Below are 16,072 nucleotides of genomic sequence, written 5' to 3'. Positions count from 1 at the left end.
TCAAAATTATAAGGTAAGAGATGAACGATTCCAACAATGATCAACATATAATTCAATATCCCATAACAATCGAAGCATGAATTTAACATAATTATATCATAATCAATATATCCACTTTAGAGCCAAAATTTTGAATTCAAGGAATACATAGGTTCATGGAATTTTTTTATCATAAAACCATCAATTAACATTGAATACTCCACAAATCAGCAATCCAAACCTTTTTATGCAAGAACCTATGCTTAGAATTCGAAACATGGTTTTAGGGTTTTTGAGATCTTTTGAAAAGACTTTGAAATTGGCTCCTTGAATGAGAGAATAATCAAGGATGAAATAACCATACATTATTTAAGTTCTATCCACAAATTAGGGTTGAAAACTTGGAGAATTTGGCCTTCTTCCTTGAAGCTTGAAGTTCATCAATGGAGGATCTACCTAGAGAGAATTTTTGAAAGAATAGAGAGCTTATAATTTTATTCTTATTGAGGGTTGGGTTTTTATATTAAGGTAATGGGTGTATAATAACCAAAAATCAATATATATTACGCCACCAAAATACCCAAAACACCCCTAAATTAATTGGACCTTTTTAAACAAGTGAAACTTAACTTAATTTTCGGAATTAATGTCGGGGAACAAATCCGCGTTTCTTTTGGAAATAAATTTTGGGACAGTATAGTCCACGATAAACCCACGAAGCGGACCAAAACTTTTTCCCATGGTGAACCTCGCGGACTTCTTTCTTTCACGTACAACTTCTTGCTGCCTTGGGCAGCCTGTTGGCCAAAGGTTGGGTCCTCTTCAAGGAGCCTTAGGTTTGTTCTTGGGGAGTCGTAGCCTAATATTTTTTCCACAAACATGTACCGATAGGTTTTAGGGTCATCGCCACTGATTTTAGAGTCCAAACAACACCTAAAAACGCATATAGCACACAAGACTAGTTTCCAGACGTCTTGGTCGCCCTTTGACGTTTGACTTTAGAACTCTATAAAACTAACTTATAAATCTATTCTTCACAATTTATGTACTTATTAACTGATTAAACCCATGTGAGGCTCTATTTTATCCTAGTTCACTTTGAGGGTTATTACATTCTTCCCTACTTAGAAAAACATTCATTTTCGAATGACACTAACATTCTTAAAATATTATAAAAGTTCTAAGGATCATGACTAGAATCTCACAAACAAACCATATCAAAAAAAATAAACACATAGTTAGGAGGAACATCAACTCCACATAATCAAGAGACTCAAAATACAACAACAAAGTAGGAACACCATCCACAACTTGTCATGCAATAACACTACTTTTATCTTTTCACATTGGAGGAACTTCCTTCCCCATATGTCATCATTCTCATTACATTATTTCTAAGAACATTATGCACATTTATAATAAATCACAATCATGCAACATTTCAAAAAGTTCATTGTTCTTATAAGTTAACTCATGCAACATTTAGGCAATTCATTATAGATGCACATCAACATGAGAGAACATCATTGAGGCTCATTTTACCATATAAATATAACTTTATGGAAACATGCCAAGATTGTAAGGGAAACATGAACTCATTTTTCACATAGAATTCCTAATTCATGCACATTATACTAGAAAGTTCTAACTCTCAAACTTGAATATAATATATGAGAAGAGATAAGATCCATTAACCAACTATTCACAATACCCTCCCACTTCGATGGAACCCATCAACTTTATCAAGAACAACACAAAAGGGAAAATATAACTTATCGGTACGTTCTTTAGGATTTGCTTCATTGTGAGCTTGGAAGTAGTAGAAGTGATTCTTCTTTTGTTCACCAGCATCCGACCATTAGAAGGAGATTTCTTGGCCTCTCTTCATCTAGCCGCCAAGGTAGAACAATCTCTCACCTTGTGATCATCTTTCCATAACCATAGCATTCACTATTACGGGATAGACAGTTCCCAAAGTGCTTATTACAACAAGTAGAGCAAGTAGACCTAATATTTTGAGAATCACCACCCCTCTCATGGTTAACATTAGGAGAATTAGGGACATTTTGGTTTGGATCTCTCTTCGAAAGCCTAGGTTAATTCTTCCCATCAGTTCTTTCTCTCATAAAACCTCTACCCCTCATTTAAAGCTTAGATTCCTCAATGGATTGAGAATACACCATAAGTGTAGATAGATTCATGTCCTTATGGATCATTTTCGTACAACACACTTCCGTCACAAGGTTGACAATACCGGTCACACACCACTCATCTCATCTCTAGGGTTAGAAAATAAAAATGAAGCATACTTAGACAATAGGGTAAATTTCACGGAATACTCCTATAAAGTCATGTTACCTTGACAAAGACTTATAAACATCTCAACCTTAACTTCTTTCTTCTAACGGGGAAAGTATTTTCCTAAGAAGGCTTCCTTAAAATCTTCCCATTCTATGTGACCCGATTCAACCGGCCTACTGTCTTTTTATTATGTGTACCTTACTTGAGCAAACTACCTCATTGGTATAAAGATAACTCCACCTTCTCCTTAAAAGTAACCCCATAGCACTCAACAACTTATAAACACCATCTAAAATCTCTTACGGATCCTCTCCCGCCTTAGATCCAAGAAAAGTAGGAGGATTCATCCTCACAAAGTCTCTTAACCAAAGGTCATGTTACTCTCAATAGAATTCATCCTAGGACCTACATCTCGATTCGCTTGAGCCTACGTGGCTTGGTCTAGGTAATGAAGAGATCCTATAGCTTCCTTATTAGTCATATCCGGGGAAACCACCAAAACAACATTCCTTGATTAGCTATAGTGACTTGTTCACCTTGGGAAGGAACTCCCCCATTCACCACTACCTCATCAATTCTTCTTGCGGGCGTCATTTTTGTATCATATCTTATAAACACAACAAAAGAGATTAGGAAAAGACACTTATAACCTCAACTATATGGCATGATACAACAATAATGAAGAATGTGAAACTTCTATGGTTCTATAGCTTCTCTCTCATAGATGTGTCGTGACTAACCACTGATGAATAAGACTCTACTAGATGTGTCTTTATGAGACTTTGAATCCTAAAGACTACTTCATAAAGTGATGCTCTGATACCATGTTTGTAACGACCTGCGTGACACGATGTACTTGACCTCTTAGAGGTCTTGTACAAACCTCTTACCTTTCATTCATCTCACATATATAAAAACTAGTGCGGAATTTTAAAATTTTCACCATAATAGTCAAACAATTTTATAAAACAGACGAAATAAACTAAGTCTCATATAAGCCATCTTAGACACAAATCAATATCATAAGGTCACAATTGTTACATCAATTGAAAATAAATGTATACTCTGTTATAAAATCATAGAATAGGAAACTTAAACATATTCCATGTCCTCGAACATATAAGTACATATCAATCTTGAGAGAAATATACTTCCCAAACTTGAACTTCTAGGAAATCCTCACTTTCCACGTACACTTGTATGCATAGAGAAACATATGAAATTAGCACATTAAATGCACTAAGTATGGTGAACATGCAAGAAAACCATGCAAAAAGGGACATTTACTTTAATATATGCTTTCATGCTATTTTGATAGAAAACCTTCATCAAAAGAGTTTAGTAGACATAACACAAGTCAACAATCACATATAAGAGATATTTCATATTCTACAAGTAACATTTTCATCACTTTAGACCCTCTACATAAAGTTATTCTAAGAATCATTTGAGTAAGACAAGAAGAAACCGCCCATACACAATCATGAAGCACATCTAAGTGATCCTCAAAGCTACCCTAGATAAGAAGCTTTCTATTCATCTTAACTTTACTAAATGAACATTACTTATTAAAGTCATTGAAGAGACAAGTAACCAATTAGGGGACTTCTCTTAATTGTCTTGGATGACCTAGGGTAATCAATCTAGCATCCTCAAAGCCTACTCATGCTATGTGTGGATAGTTGTCTATTCCACAACCTACATGTTGTAAATTCTATCCGATACTAGAGTGCACATCCCACATGAAGAGAATAGGAATTACGACATTGGAAACACTAGATAGGTATGGAATCTGGTGTCATAAAGAGCGTACACCATGGAAGGTATTTTACTTGCTAAGGGTAAAACTAGGATATATCCCATGTTGACACATGGTTAAGGGATATCAAGGGATTCTTTGAAATATAGTCTCATCTAAAGTAGATCTACTACCACAATCATATCCACTCGCTGCTTTGCCTTTGTTCTCATAGATTCATTCATTCACATAGGTGTATTAGATAAGGTACCATCACTAATATCTACAAAATCATAATACCATTTCAAAGAATGGGTCCCTAGGGGTGCCAATAAAGGTCTATTAGGGTAACTTTTATGACTTTCTTAAAAATGGTAATATGTCGTTCTGGTCAACCTATGTCTATGTCTATCATTCCACTCAAGAAGAAGGCACCATATTGGTTTATTCCTTCAAGGCTTATTATAAACCTTCTTTGTATTAATCAAGGTTTCACATTCTTAACCTTCTTTTCACATTCAAGGTTCTACATTCTTAACTTTCTTTTCATATTTAAGGTTTTACGTTCTCTTACGGTTCTTGACTCATCAATAAGGGGCACATGCTTAGGTCTACCGGTTCAAGACATACTCTAAAATACCTCTTTTAATTATTCAAGGAACGGTACAAACTTAAGGTCTTCCGATCCTAGATTTTTATTCACGCACTCATTCAATACAATTCAAGTAACAAGTAGGGACAACTAGTATACCAATACAATAGACAATATCATTCTATAAAGGCTCTCCCGAGTCCTTCATCATCATATATCAACAGCTAGACAAGAAGTACATTCAATCATATCATTATAGCATAGAAGATCATAAAGACATCACATGAGCACCTTCACTTTATACATTCACATGTACCTTATCATGATCATACCATAATAATGCCGACAATTCCATGTTCATATCATTTATAGCAATTAAAACTTCCACCATAAGTGGACCATATCAATCAATAAAAATTCAACATCAATTCTATATTAAATAAAGGAATTAGGTCAATTCACCACCTTCCAATAGCCACAATCACCATTCATTAGCCTTCCCAAAAATTTCACATAACAAGAGATCTTTCCAATAACAATGTACATAAGACAAGGCCAACAATTCATTCATATCAATGATCCAAAAAACCTCAATATAGATATCAATACTATAAGGCAGTCTATGAGCGATTCCGTTAATGATCAACATATAATTCCATAGCTCATAACAATCTAAACATGAATTTAACATAATTAGCTCATAATCAATATACCCATTTTAGAGCAAAAATTAGGAATTCAAGGAACAATGGATTCATGGAATTTTTTATCATAAAACCATAAACTATCATTGAATACTCCATAAATCATCAAATCAAACCTTTTTATTCAAGAACCCATCCTTAGAATTCGAAATAGGGTTTTAGTGTTTTTGAGATCTTTTGAAAAGACTTTGAAATTGGCTCCTTATGTGAGAGATGAATCAAGAATTAAATCACCATACCTTATTGAAGTTCTATATACAAAATTAGGGTTAAAAACTTGGAGAATTTAGACTTCTTCCTTTGATCTTGAAGTTCATCAATGGAGGTTTTAACTAAAGAGAAAATTTTAAAGGGAAGGGAGACCTTATAATTTTTTTTTATTTTAATTGTGGATTTGGGTTCTTAATTAGGGTAATTGGTTTATAGTGAATTAAAATAAATATATAATACACCCCCTGAAATACCCAAAAGACAACTACATTAAATGAACTTTTTGAACAAGTCAAACTTAACTTTAATTTTTGGAATTATCATACAGGAACAAGTCCGCGTCGCAGAGCTTTTCCTACAAGATTTTTGGAAATAAACTTTGGTACAGTTGAGTCCGAGACATTTCCACGACGCGGACCAAAACTTTTTCCCATGGTGAACCTAGTCCGCGATGGGGACTTGTTTCCTTCATGTACAACTTCTTGCTGCCTTGGGCAGCTTGTTGGTTAAAGGTTCAGTCCTCCTCAAGGACCCTTACGTTGGTCATTGGGTAGTCGTAGCCAGAAATTTTGACCCTAAACATATCCCTCTAGGTTTTAGGATCATACCCTCTTATTTTTGAGTCGAAACAACATCTAAAAACGCATACAACATACAAGGACACACTAGCACACACACAAGACTAGTTTCCAGACGTCTTCGTCGTCCTTTTACGTTTTACTTTAAAACTTACCTACAAAGATTATTTTCACTATTTTAACAATCTTTTATCTCATTAAACCCATGTGAGGCTCTAGTTTATCCTAGTTCACATTGAGGGTTATGACACTCACATTTGTAGATATTTTGAACGAGACTCCTACCCTTTCTTACAACTTCTTAATAAGTATCGGAAATGAGAGATAGTTCTACTCCTCTATAGCCCTCATCTATATATCATAGACTATAAACAAATCTATATGTATGTGTTCTCGATAGATGAGTGTGCTTAGCAAGACTTCATTTTCATTTCAAAGGATAGACTCATTTTCGCAATGGTATTATGTTTTTGATGATGAAGCCAAACTAGTGTCTTGATACCACATTTAAAAAATTAATCTCAGTAAGGGATCAATCAGCCATCCAGGATAGAGAAGAATTATAAATCAAGAGGGAAAGAGACCTATTAAAGGAGTCCAAGTCATGTGAAATCGAGAGTAAGTATAAATCATATTAAAATATCGATATTCCCAGTGCAGTGCTGATTGACCTAGCATCACATAATACTATCTTATCGCGCACCTCAAATTCTTCAAGCAACTTCTAAACAGTGCCTTTCCACTTCTTTGAGAGGGCCTTACCATGTGCAATGTATGATTCTCTCACCCAAGAAGGAGTGTTAGTGGTTTATTTGTTTTGTGAATCTCTCAAAACTGAATGGTTCCCACATAGTTGGGTAGCCACTCATGAATACATCTGTGGAAAGACATCTCTCCTCAAGAATGGTTCTCTCTCCAGAAGCGTTGAGCCTATTGATTGCCCTTGGACAAAAAATTGAGAGAATTCTACAAGAAGGTGCTAGTGTGGAGGAGGGCTACACGAATTCGTATCTAAATATTGTCCTCTTACTCACCACCACCTTTATAATTGTACCTTCTCTTGGTTATATTCTTTGGAGTAGTGGATTGTTGATGACAAGGATCGTCAGAACGCTAATGAATGGATATTCACTTGTGTCTATTTAAAAGAAGAGGAGAGGGAGAGTCTTTGTTTGACTCTGTATCATGTCTAACTACTTTTTTCCCTTTGTTCATTACATTACTTGAAAAGCACACATTCAAACATAGGTTTTTTAAGGTTAGTTAAAATCAAAGGCTCATTGAAACATAGTTCAAATATTATCCTACAATTTTCTTAATGAAAAGGCGAAACACCAAACAAGATCGACGAGCTCCGGTGAGTTTGTCAAATTAGACAGTAGAAAATATCTCAAGAATCAAGCACAAAGGGCAGATTCAATTCCAACTTAATGATTCGTCAATTCAACTTCAATGGGATAAGTCAAGTCCACTGGAAATAACAGTGCAAATTGAAAAGACACAAGCACAAAGGGCGATGTCCTCTACCACTCAGTGATTCTCCAAATGGGTTTGCCGGTCTAAGACAAATTTTTTAATGGGATTGTACCCAAGATCATATATATGCTAAAGAAGGTAAATAGGGTTTATTTGGTGATTTTCCTAACCTTTTTTGATAGCTAAGACAAGCTCGCCAAACAGGAAGTGTTCAACCCAGTGCCTAATTTTAACAAATGAACCCAATATATACAACAAATACGAGTTCTCTCGTATTATTACAATCTACCTATACGTTTATTTGTAAAGGAGTACTCATATTTCCTATGGCTATTCATATGTATTGCACGAATTGATGATTTCCCTTAATAAAGTAGTCACAATGTTTATTATTGGGAAAGCTTATGCAATTAAATCAACATTGGGTTACTTACACTTCACCCACATCCAACTAAAGCCAGACACAACATAACTATTAGTTTAGTTTCAAAATTCAACCTACAAAATCATGTTCTGTATTCTATCAGCACAAACATTCAAATAGATCATGGGTGAAGTTCAAATCGAACAATGTCAAGCTAACCATGAAAGTTAACAAACAATAAAACTTAATGAGTTCAAGTTTACACCCAATTTGTATTTAAAAGCTTAAAGTTCTCAACAAAAATTTAAAATCGACTTTCGTAGGAAGAACAAGTTGAAAAAATCATGGGAATATGGTAGGGTTGACATGAGATCAAGGAAAACACACTCCTCATACTGTGAAAACACGCACTAAAGACTAACAGTCACAAAAGGAGTAATTCAAGAGAAACTAGAGGAAAATACTTTAAAATATCAAAGAATTTTATTTTTGAATTTGATAATACTATTGGCCTTTTTATATGAGGCCTGTTTGTCGATCACTATTAACGAAGCCAAACATGTTCGACAAATGTCTGATTGGAACTCAAGTTTGTCGAACATGCCTGAACAAATACTAAACCTTAGGGTTATTCAGCGAACCCAACGAAGTTTACAGAGTGCACTTTGGTGAATATCCCTTGGAGCTCTAATAGTTGAAATTTTAAGTACATTTAAAGGCATGTTAAATCTCAAACGGACTAGTGTGAGCTCACACAATGCATTTGGTGTATCGCTATTAAGTTCATGTTATCGCTTGTGCTTCCCTTTTCAATCTTTCAACTTCTCCTTTACCTGCATTCACAATGCACGCTATTGAAAACAATAAAAGTAAAGACTTATTTTACCTCCCAAGAAACGTCTTATTTAACGTTGAGGGATGACATATTTCTTAATTACTCAACAATAATTCTTAGGGTTTGGGATGTTGTCACTAGACAATGTTCCATTTTTCCTTTGATTAAGATAAATAGAGATTTGGCACAATTAATTCTCACACTCTTCTCGATTCTCTTTGCTCAAACTCAATTGAAGAGTAGGAACTTGGTCCTTTCTAGTGTACCATGCTCGGTTGACCTTGTTCACGTCATCTAGAAATAAAGCAGCCACATCATGAGGTTGTCTCATCAATCCACCTTGGACTAACTAATTAACCACACCTTTAATTACTAAATCAAGGCTGCAATAGAAGTACTGCAGCAACAATTTTCCCAGAATGTCATACATTGGACATTACCAAAGTAAATTATTGAACCTCGGCCATGTCTTATATAAGGTCTCTCCTCCAATTCGTTTGAAATTTTGGATCATGGTTAAGAATTCAACTATCTTCGAAGGTTTAGTTGAATATGTCCAAGAAGTCATCATTAGCTCCTTCATGAAGTGATAGAATCATTTGGAATTCTTCCAACCATCCTTTTTATTCTCCCAGTAGAGAGAATAGGAATAACCCAACCTTATGGACTCTTCATACATATTCTTGAACACAATGGTCCACACACATCGATGAAATTCCTATGGTGTTCATGGGTATCTCCATGAGATACACCGCCTAGATATCCTTTTAGTTTGAGAAATTGTAGCATTGTTATAGTAATGTGAGAAATAGCCTCCCAAATATGGGAGGTATTCGATGGCTGACGTGGTATGAATTGTAACAACCCTAAAAAATGGATATACTAAGTGATACTTAATGTGTCAAGAATGCCTATGATTAGACCAGGGTTCACACAAATTGATGCGCGTATAACCAGACTTCGGAACCATTGCTACATTCAAACCATATAGGGCTCTCGAATACGAAGAATTACTCGAAAGAGTCTTTACCGGACTTAATAAGAAGAAATCTTAGGTTTGGAGGGTCTAGGGTTAAAATAGTCTTTTTCCAGGCTAAGGTAAATATCGTAATTACCCAAAATATATAATTAATTATTTGATTAAGAAGGTGGAGAGGTAATTTGGGAGATAGAGCTGAAATTGAGCGCTTGAAGTGAAGTGTTGCTTCACCCTGGTTCGAACATAGGTGGAAGCAATGAATTAATGTGTTTTTATTTAAGCTATTGAATTAATATAATTAATTAATTATTATTATTCATTAGCTTATTTAAAGTAAAATAAAAATCAGATTTTTAATAATTGAGTAAACCTTATTTGACTAAGTCCTAAACTAGACTCCTAAGCCTCCTATAACTCCAACTCTCTCTCACGTTTATCTCTCCATTCACACGTTAAATCTCTCTTCCTCTCTCATAAAACAAATTCTCTGCAAAAATAAGATAGAAAATAAGAAAAATAAACCAGGTTCTTCAGACTTGAAGAACTCACACGAAAATATAAGAAAACAAGCTAAGTGAACACGTTAAGAAAAGAGAGGGCTTTTCCGTCAAAAGTTTTGTGTTGAAACTTTTCTTGGACGTGAGTTTTGGAGAGGGTTTGGCATCAAGTTCAAGGTTTTCACGCCAAAATAAGGTACGGATTTTCTTCTCTCTTGTTCCCTTTCCCAAGAGACCCCTTAAGTTTTATACTATTGATTCAAAAACTATGCTTCTTTCCCCTCTTGCATGCTCCTGTCACTAGCTCCCAATGTATCGTAGGTTGGGTATGATTGCAGGTAGAATTAGGTATATATTATGTTTTCGTGATGAATATTATGATGTTTGTGTACTTGAAATCGTATAAAAAGATAAGCATGTATTCGAAATTTTGTGCAAGTGTGTCCATGTGCAAAAATATTACAGTAAAGTAGGTCTTGAGTTAATATTTCAAGTTTGATATTGTTTTGGTTGTCATTTTATGTGTGTAAACCTATGTATATCGTGATGCTCATTAAAATGAAAGTGTGGCTGATTTTAGTATCAATATTTTGGCTAAACAAATCTATGAAAATGCACCCCAAAAATGTGTTAAAAGATTTATGAATTACCTTAAGATTTCAAGTGAAAATGTTATTGACAATAAGATAAAAAATGACTAAAATTCCAGCCAACTTTCAAGCTTAGTTTAGGCTAAATGAAGAGGAATAAATCTTGAAATTTATTGGAGAATAAAGGGGTGAGGCACCCAGGATTCGAACCTGTGACCTCACCCATCTACTGCCTTGAAATCGCAAGAAAAGAAATGGGACTAGGGGGAATCGAAATGGGTAGACTGTCTGAAAAAGGAGAGTGCAAAAATTAAATAAATAAAATGGGAGGTGTGGGAATCGAACCCATGACCTCCAGCCAATAAATGAAGGGAAAGAAAATAAAAGAAAGGAAGTGTGAGGCGTGGGAATTGAACCCACAACCTCAAGGATGGAAAGGGGAAAGGGGAGAAATAAATAAGAAAATAAAGTGAGGTTGTGGGGGCTCGATCCCACAACCTCAGTGCCAAACGCATAGTAAGTAAATTTTTAAGTAAAAATAAAATAAGGAGGCTGTGGGGGTTCGAACCCACAACCTCTCTATCACTAGAGAAATAAAGAGTGAATAAAGAGAGGTTGTGGGGTTTTGATCCCACAACCTCTTACTATAGGCGAATTGGGCAACACAATTTTTAATGAAAAATAAAAAGGGGTTGTGGGGATTCGATCCCACAACCCTTCGGCCAAATAAGAGGAGAATCCAAGGAGAAAAATAAAGATATAATGTTGATGTTGGGGCTCGATCTAGGGTCCCAATGTCATGAAGACTAAAAATAAAGTTAAGGAGAAGTGTAAGTATTGTCCAAGGGGTTCGAACTTGGGTTCACTTGCTCAAATTTCCGTATTGAAACATAAATCATACGTGAATTAAATGTTCAAGAATAATTCCACCTACTTAGATCAAAATCGAGATCTTGTCATACATACAAGATACATAAGTCTTGTACGCCATAATCTTAGGAAGATATGAGCCACTTAACAAACTTTTAATGAAGTCTCATGTCTTGTATGTATAGACCCATAAGTCTAGCATACGATTATAAAAAACTGAACCTAAGATGTATGTAATAAAATGATGAAACCCTAGAAGAATTAAGCACGAGTGTAAGCTACACTACATGGCCAAGTGCATTGGCATATGATGAAATGAAAAATGAAATGCTGAAATGAACAATGAAACAATGAAACCCTAGAAGGGTTCAGTAAGAGTAACACACAAATGGCCAAGTGCATTGGCATATGATGAAATGAACATTCATGTAAAAAGGGGTGGGTAATTATGAATATCAATTGTGATAATGTAAATGAATGTGGTGACAACATGATATGAGGCTAATGTAAAAGATGAGAGTAATCTCAAATGAGCCTAAGTACATGTTACCAAAATGTACTCACCTATGAGAGTGTAAAGTTAATGAAGAGACCAGTCTCTATGAAAACTCTAATGAAAGTATTGAGATTAACACACTAAATACTAATGACTATATGAGAAATCATCTAATAAGCTATGATGTCCTCATACTAGAAGCCATCTTCCATGACGTATGAGTTGAATGTAATGAAACTTTATATTGAGCATCGATACACTAGCTATGACCGTTGATGCCTTCTTTCGGGAAGGGCAGAGGTTCACGTAACTCTTATGAGATGAGACTGTCTGGCATGCCGGGTATGGGTCTCCTTATATCTCCTAGTCTTCGAACCTATACTGCCAAAATAGGGATCTGGCGGGGTTCAATTCCCATGTATGCTAGCATGTTTTGGGACTTTGGCCGGTGATTCCACCTCTTTTCGGTGTGGGGTTTCATGACATTGAATTTCATGATGCTCACATGATATATATATCGGTTAAAGTTAAAGTTCCCAAAGAATGATTGAGGCCAGCCTTAAATGATGCACATAATGAAATGAACGATACCAAACGTGTTAGGATAGGATAATCAAGAGGTGAGCTAGACTCAAGTTATGACACTAGGTTATTCTTGATCATTGCACAGTGAACCCGATGAAAGTCTTAAACTACATCCTAGGTATAGTTGGTTTTCACACTAGCCTATGAACGAAATGGAATGAAGTTCATATTAATGAATGAAGCAGACTCTGTGTTTGCTAAAGAAGGCTCCCTAGTTAAGGTCCCATATGTTGAGCCCTCATTTTGGGAAGTCCTAACGTCAAGTCCATGATCCCAAGGTCTCATGGCATATGAAAGAAGGATATGAACTACCTGATATGATATGTGAAATATGTTATGTGCTGTTTGCAAAATGATAAGTTTGATGATGCATGTTACACTCATAGCATGCCTTTCCAAATCCAAAGTTGGCAGGTCCATTGACTTTCCTATCAAAATTTGGCAAGTCCACTGAATTGACTTTAGATAAATCATGTTCTTAGGAAAGAGCTATTCCTTCTCATGCATGTCTTTGGCGTGTGCTTACATATACCCATACTTAGTACAAATGTGTACTAATTCCATACAAATATCTACTTTTAGGTGCAGGTACAGGTGGACATTAGATCTTACAGTACGACGTTGCAGCTATCCGGAAGTGGAGCTTTCATCCGGCTATGGTAAGCCCTCTTTCTTTCGAGGCTGTCTACTGTTATTATCTACCTTAGATGTAGGCTTTAGCTAGTGGAGCATGTTCCACTAGTGTTTCTTTCCAGTTTTATTTCAAACTTTGTATTGATGCCGTTTGGCAAAAATACTTTTAATGCAATTATGAGTTGTTTCTTTCATTTGATTATCTCTATATTAGATGGTTGATTTGTGAACGCCTATGATGTTAAGTTCAAAATGTTTATCATGAAATAAGAAAAGAAAAAGTTCAAATTTTCCGCTAAAATTAACCTAGATGAAGTAAGAATGACTTATGTAGGCTTGTCTGCGACCTTTGAGAGGTCAACAACGCCGGTCTCGTCTGGGTTCTAGATTTCGATCGTGACATGAATGACGCTCATTTTCATGTCATTTTAATCACCCATATTTTCATTTTTACCATAGTCACTGTCGTTTTCTCTATTATGGTCACTCATTGTATAAAACCTACAAATCAGCCAACAACTATACAAAACAACAATGTATTGTAATGAACAAAATTAAAATATAATTTCTCGATTAGGATTCTCAACAACCACTCCCCCGGTGTGGTGACATTTTTTGCGACACTCAAATATCCATCTTACAACCAATTAAAAGAGATAACAGTCGAAGTAAATAAAAACACAACAAAAATTCAGGGTGGAATCCCACAGAGGATGGTCACTACAACATAGTCTACTTTTAGCTACAAAAGTTAAGTTGCAAATTCAAAAGCCGTGGTTATTATTTAGTAATAGCTACAAAATTTTAGTTTTATAGCTATTTCAAAATTTGTAAATTTTCTGAGCCACAAAAATTAATTTGGCGAATAAAAATCCTCAATTTTGTTACAATTGCTAATAATTGTGGCAATAACTATATGAATAGCTACAACTTTATTGCTACTATGTAATTTTGTAGTTGGTTCAAACTTTTTATCACACAATTAAAGTTATGAACTCTTTAGCCACAATATATTATTTGAAACAAGATGATGTTGCTAAAGAAATATTTTTGCTTCAAGTTATAAAAATTTGTGGCAATAGTTTATTGATATAGCCACAAGTATTTTGTTATAGTAAATTTTTTTAGCTAATGATTAATTATTGCCACGAGTTCAAATTTACTATAATAATAATAACCTTTAAGGCACAATAAATTATTTAAAATAAATTATTATAGCTAAATTAATATATGTTGAAAAGTATGGCTAACGGTAATGATATAACTATTGATTTACCGCTTTAATAAAATTTTGTAGCTAATTCTTTTGGGTCACACATTGTATTTTGCTATCAATGATAATTATTTAATCAATATAAGTTTAATTAAAACAAATTATTATGGCTAAGTAAATATTTTTTTTGCGTACTAAAAATATGACAATAATTGGTTGAATAGGTATAAATATTTGTCATGACTAGATGATATAGCCACAAATATATCATTGTGTTAATATTTTGTAGCTTAAATTTATTTTTATCGTGGGTTAAAATTTCCGCAACAATAATAATCTTTAGCAATGTCAAAATATACCTTTGTTGATTTTAATTGATTAGTCATATCAATTTACACAGTCTTACTTGTAAATTCAAATATAGTTCAAATAAATAGATAATTATATTTAATTGATTTTAGTTAATTGGTTACATCAAATTTAAACAAAACTTCACCAAGTCTCACCTTAAACTTCATTCTGATCAAGTGCTTCCATAATTATTAGTTGTCTCAAACGTGTTCCATTGAAGTATTACATTTGTCGACCTATTGTAATTGAATGCGTTAATCATTCGATACATTTGATTTTATATATGATTTTATTTGAATAAATAAGTTATTATATTAACTTTGATCAACTGATTATAGAATATTTAAACAAAACTTTAACAAGTACACTCGGGTTTATCAAGTGATTTGAAAATTGTTAGTTGACTCGAACATGTTTCAGAGAACGTTATCCATCAATTTAGTATAAATAAATGTATTAATAATTCGATTTGATTTTATAGGCATAATTTCAATAAATAGGTAATTATATCAGACAATTTTTATTAATTAACTTTATCAAACGTAAGAAAAGGTACTTAACTATGTCTCAATAAAGCTCTATCTTGATTGTCTCCAAAATTATTATTTTTTTGAGAATTTTTCTTTGTAATTCGTTTTGTTTATCAGATCGTTCAATTAACTTAATTTTACAATGGCTTATTTGTAAGTTTCAAATATAACTTAAATCAATATATGATTATATTTACGTTAATTAACTAATTATACTAAATTTAAGCAAAATTTCAATAAGTCAAACTTAAGTTTCATCCGTGTCAAGTGAATAGAGAATGATGATTTTACTCGCGTATAATCTTCTAAAATAATATAATTATCGTTCTAATTTAATTACAGTTGATCGTCATTCATCTCAAATCAATTTTAAAGAATCTTACTTGTGAGAATCAATTATAATTTAAATAAATAAGTCATTATGTTCAATTATAAGTATTTTGAGAATTTTAAGTTTACTCAAAATTAATCTATATTGATGATACCCTTGTGATATACTATTATTTCATATTTATTAATAATTTATATATATATATATATATATATATATA

This window comes from Solanum pennellii, chromosome 1 (assembly GCF_001406875.1).
Source record: "Solanum pennellii chromosome 1, SPENNV200".
NCBI lineage: Eukaryota > Viridiplantae > Streptophyta > Magnoliopsida > Solanales > Solanaceae > Solanum > Solanum pennellii.
This window is presented reverse-complemented; position numbering follows the sequence as displayed.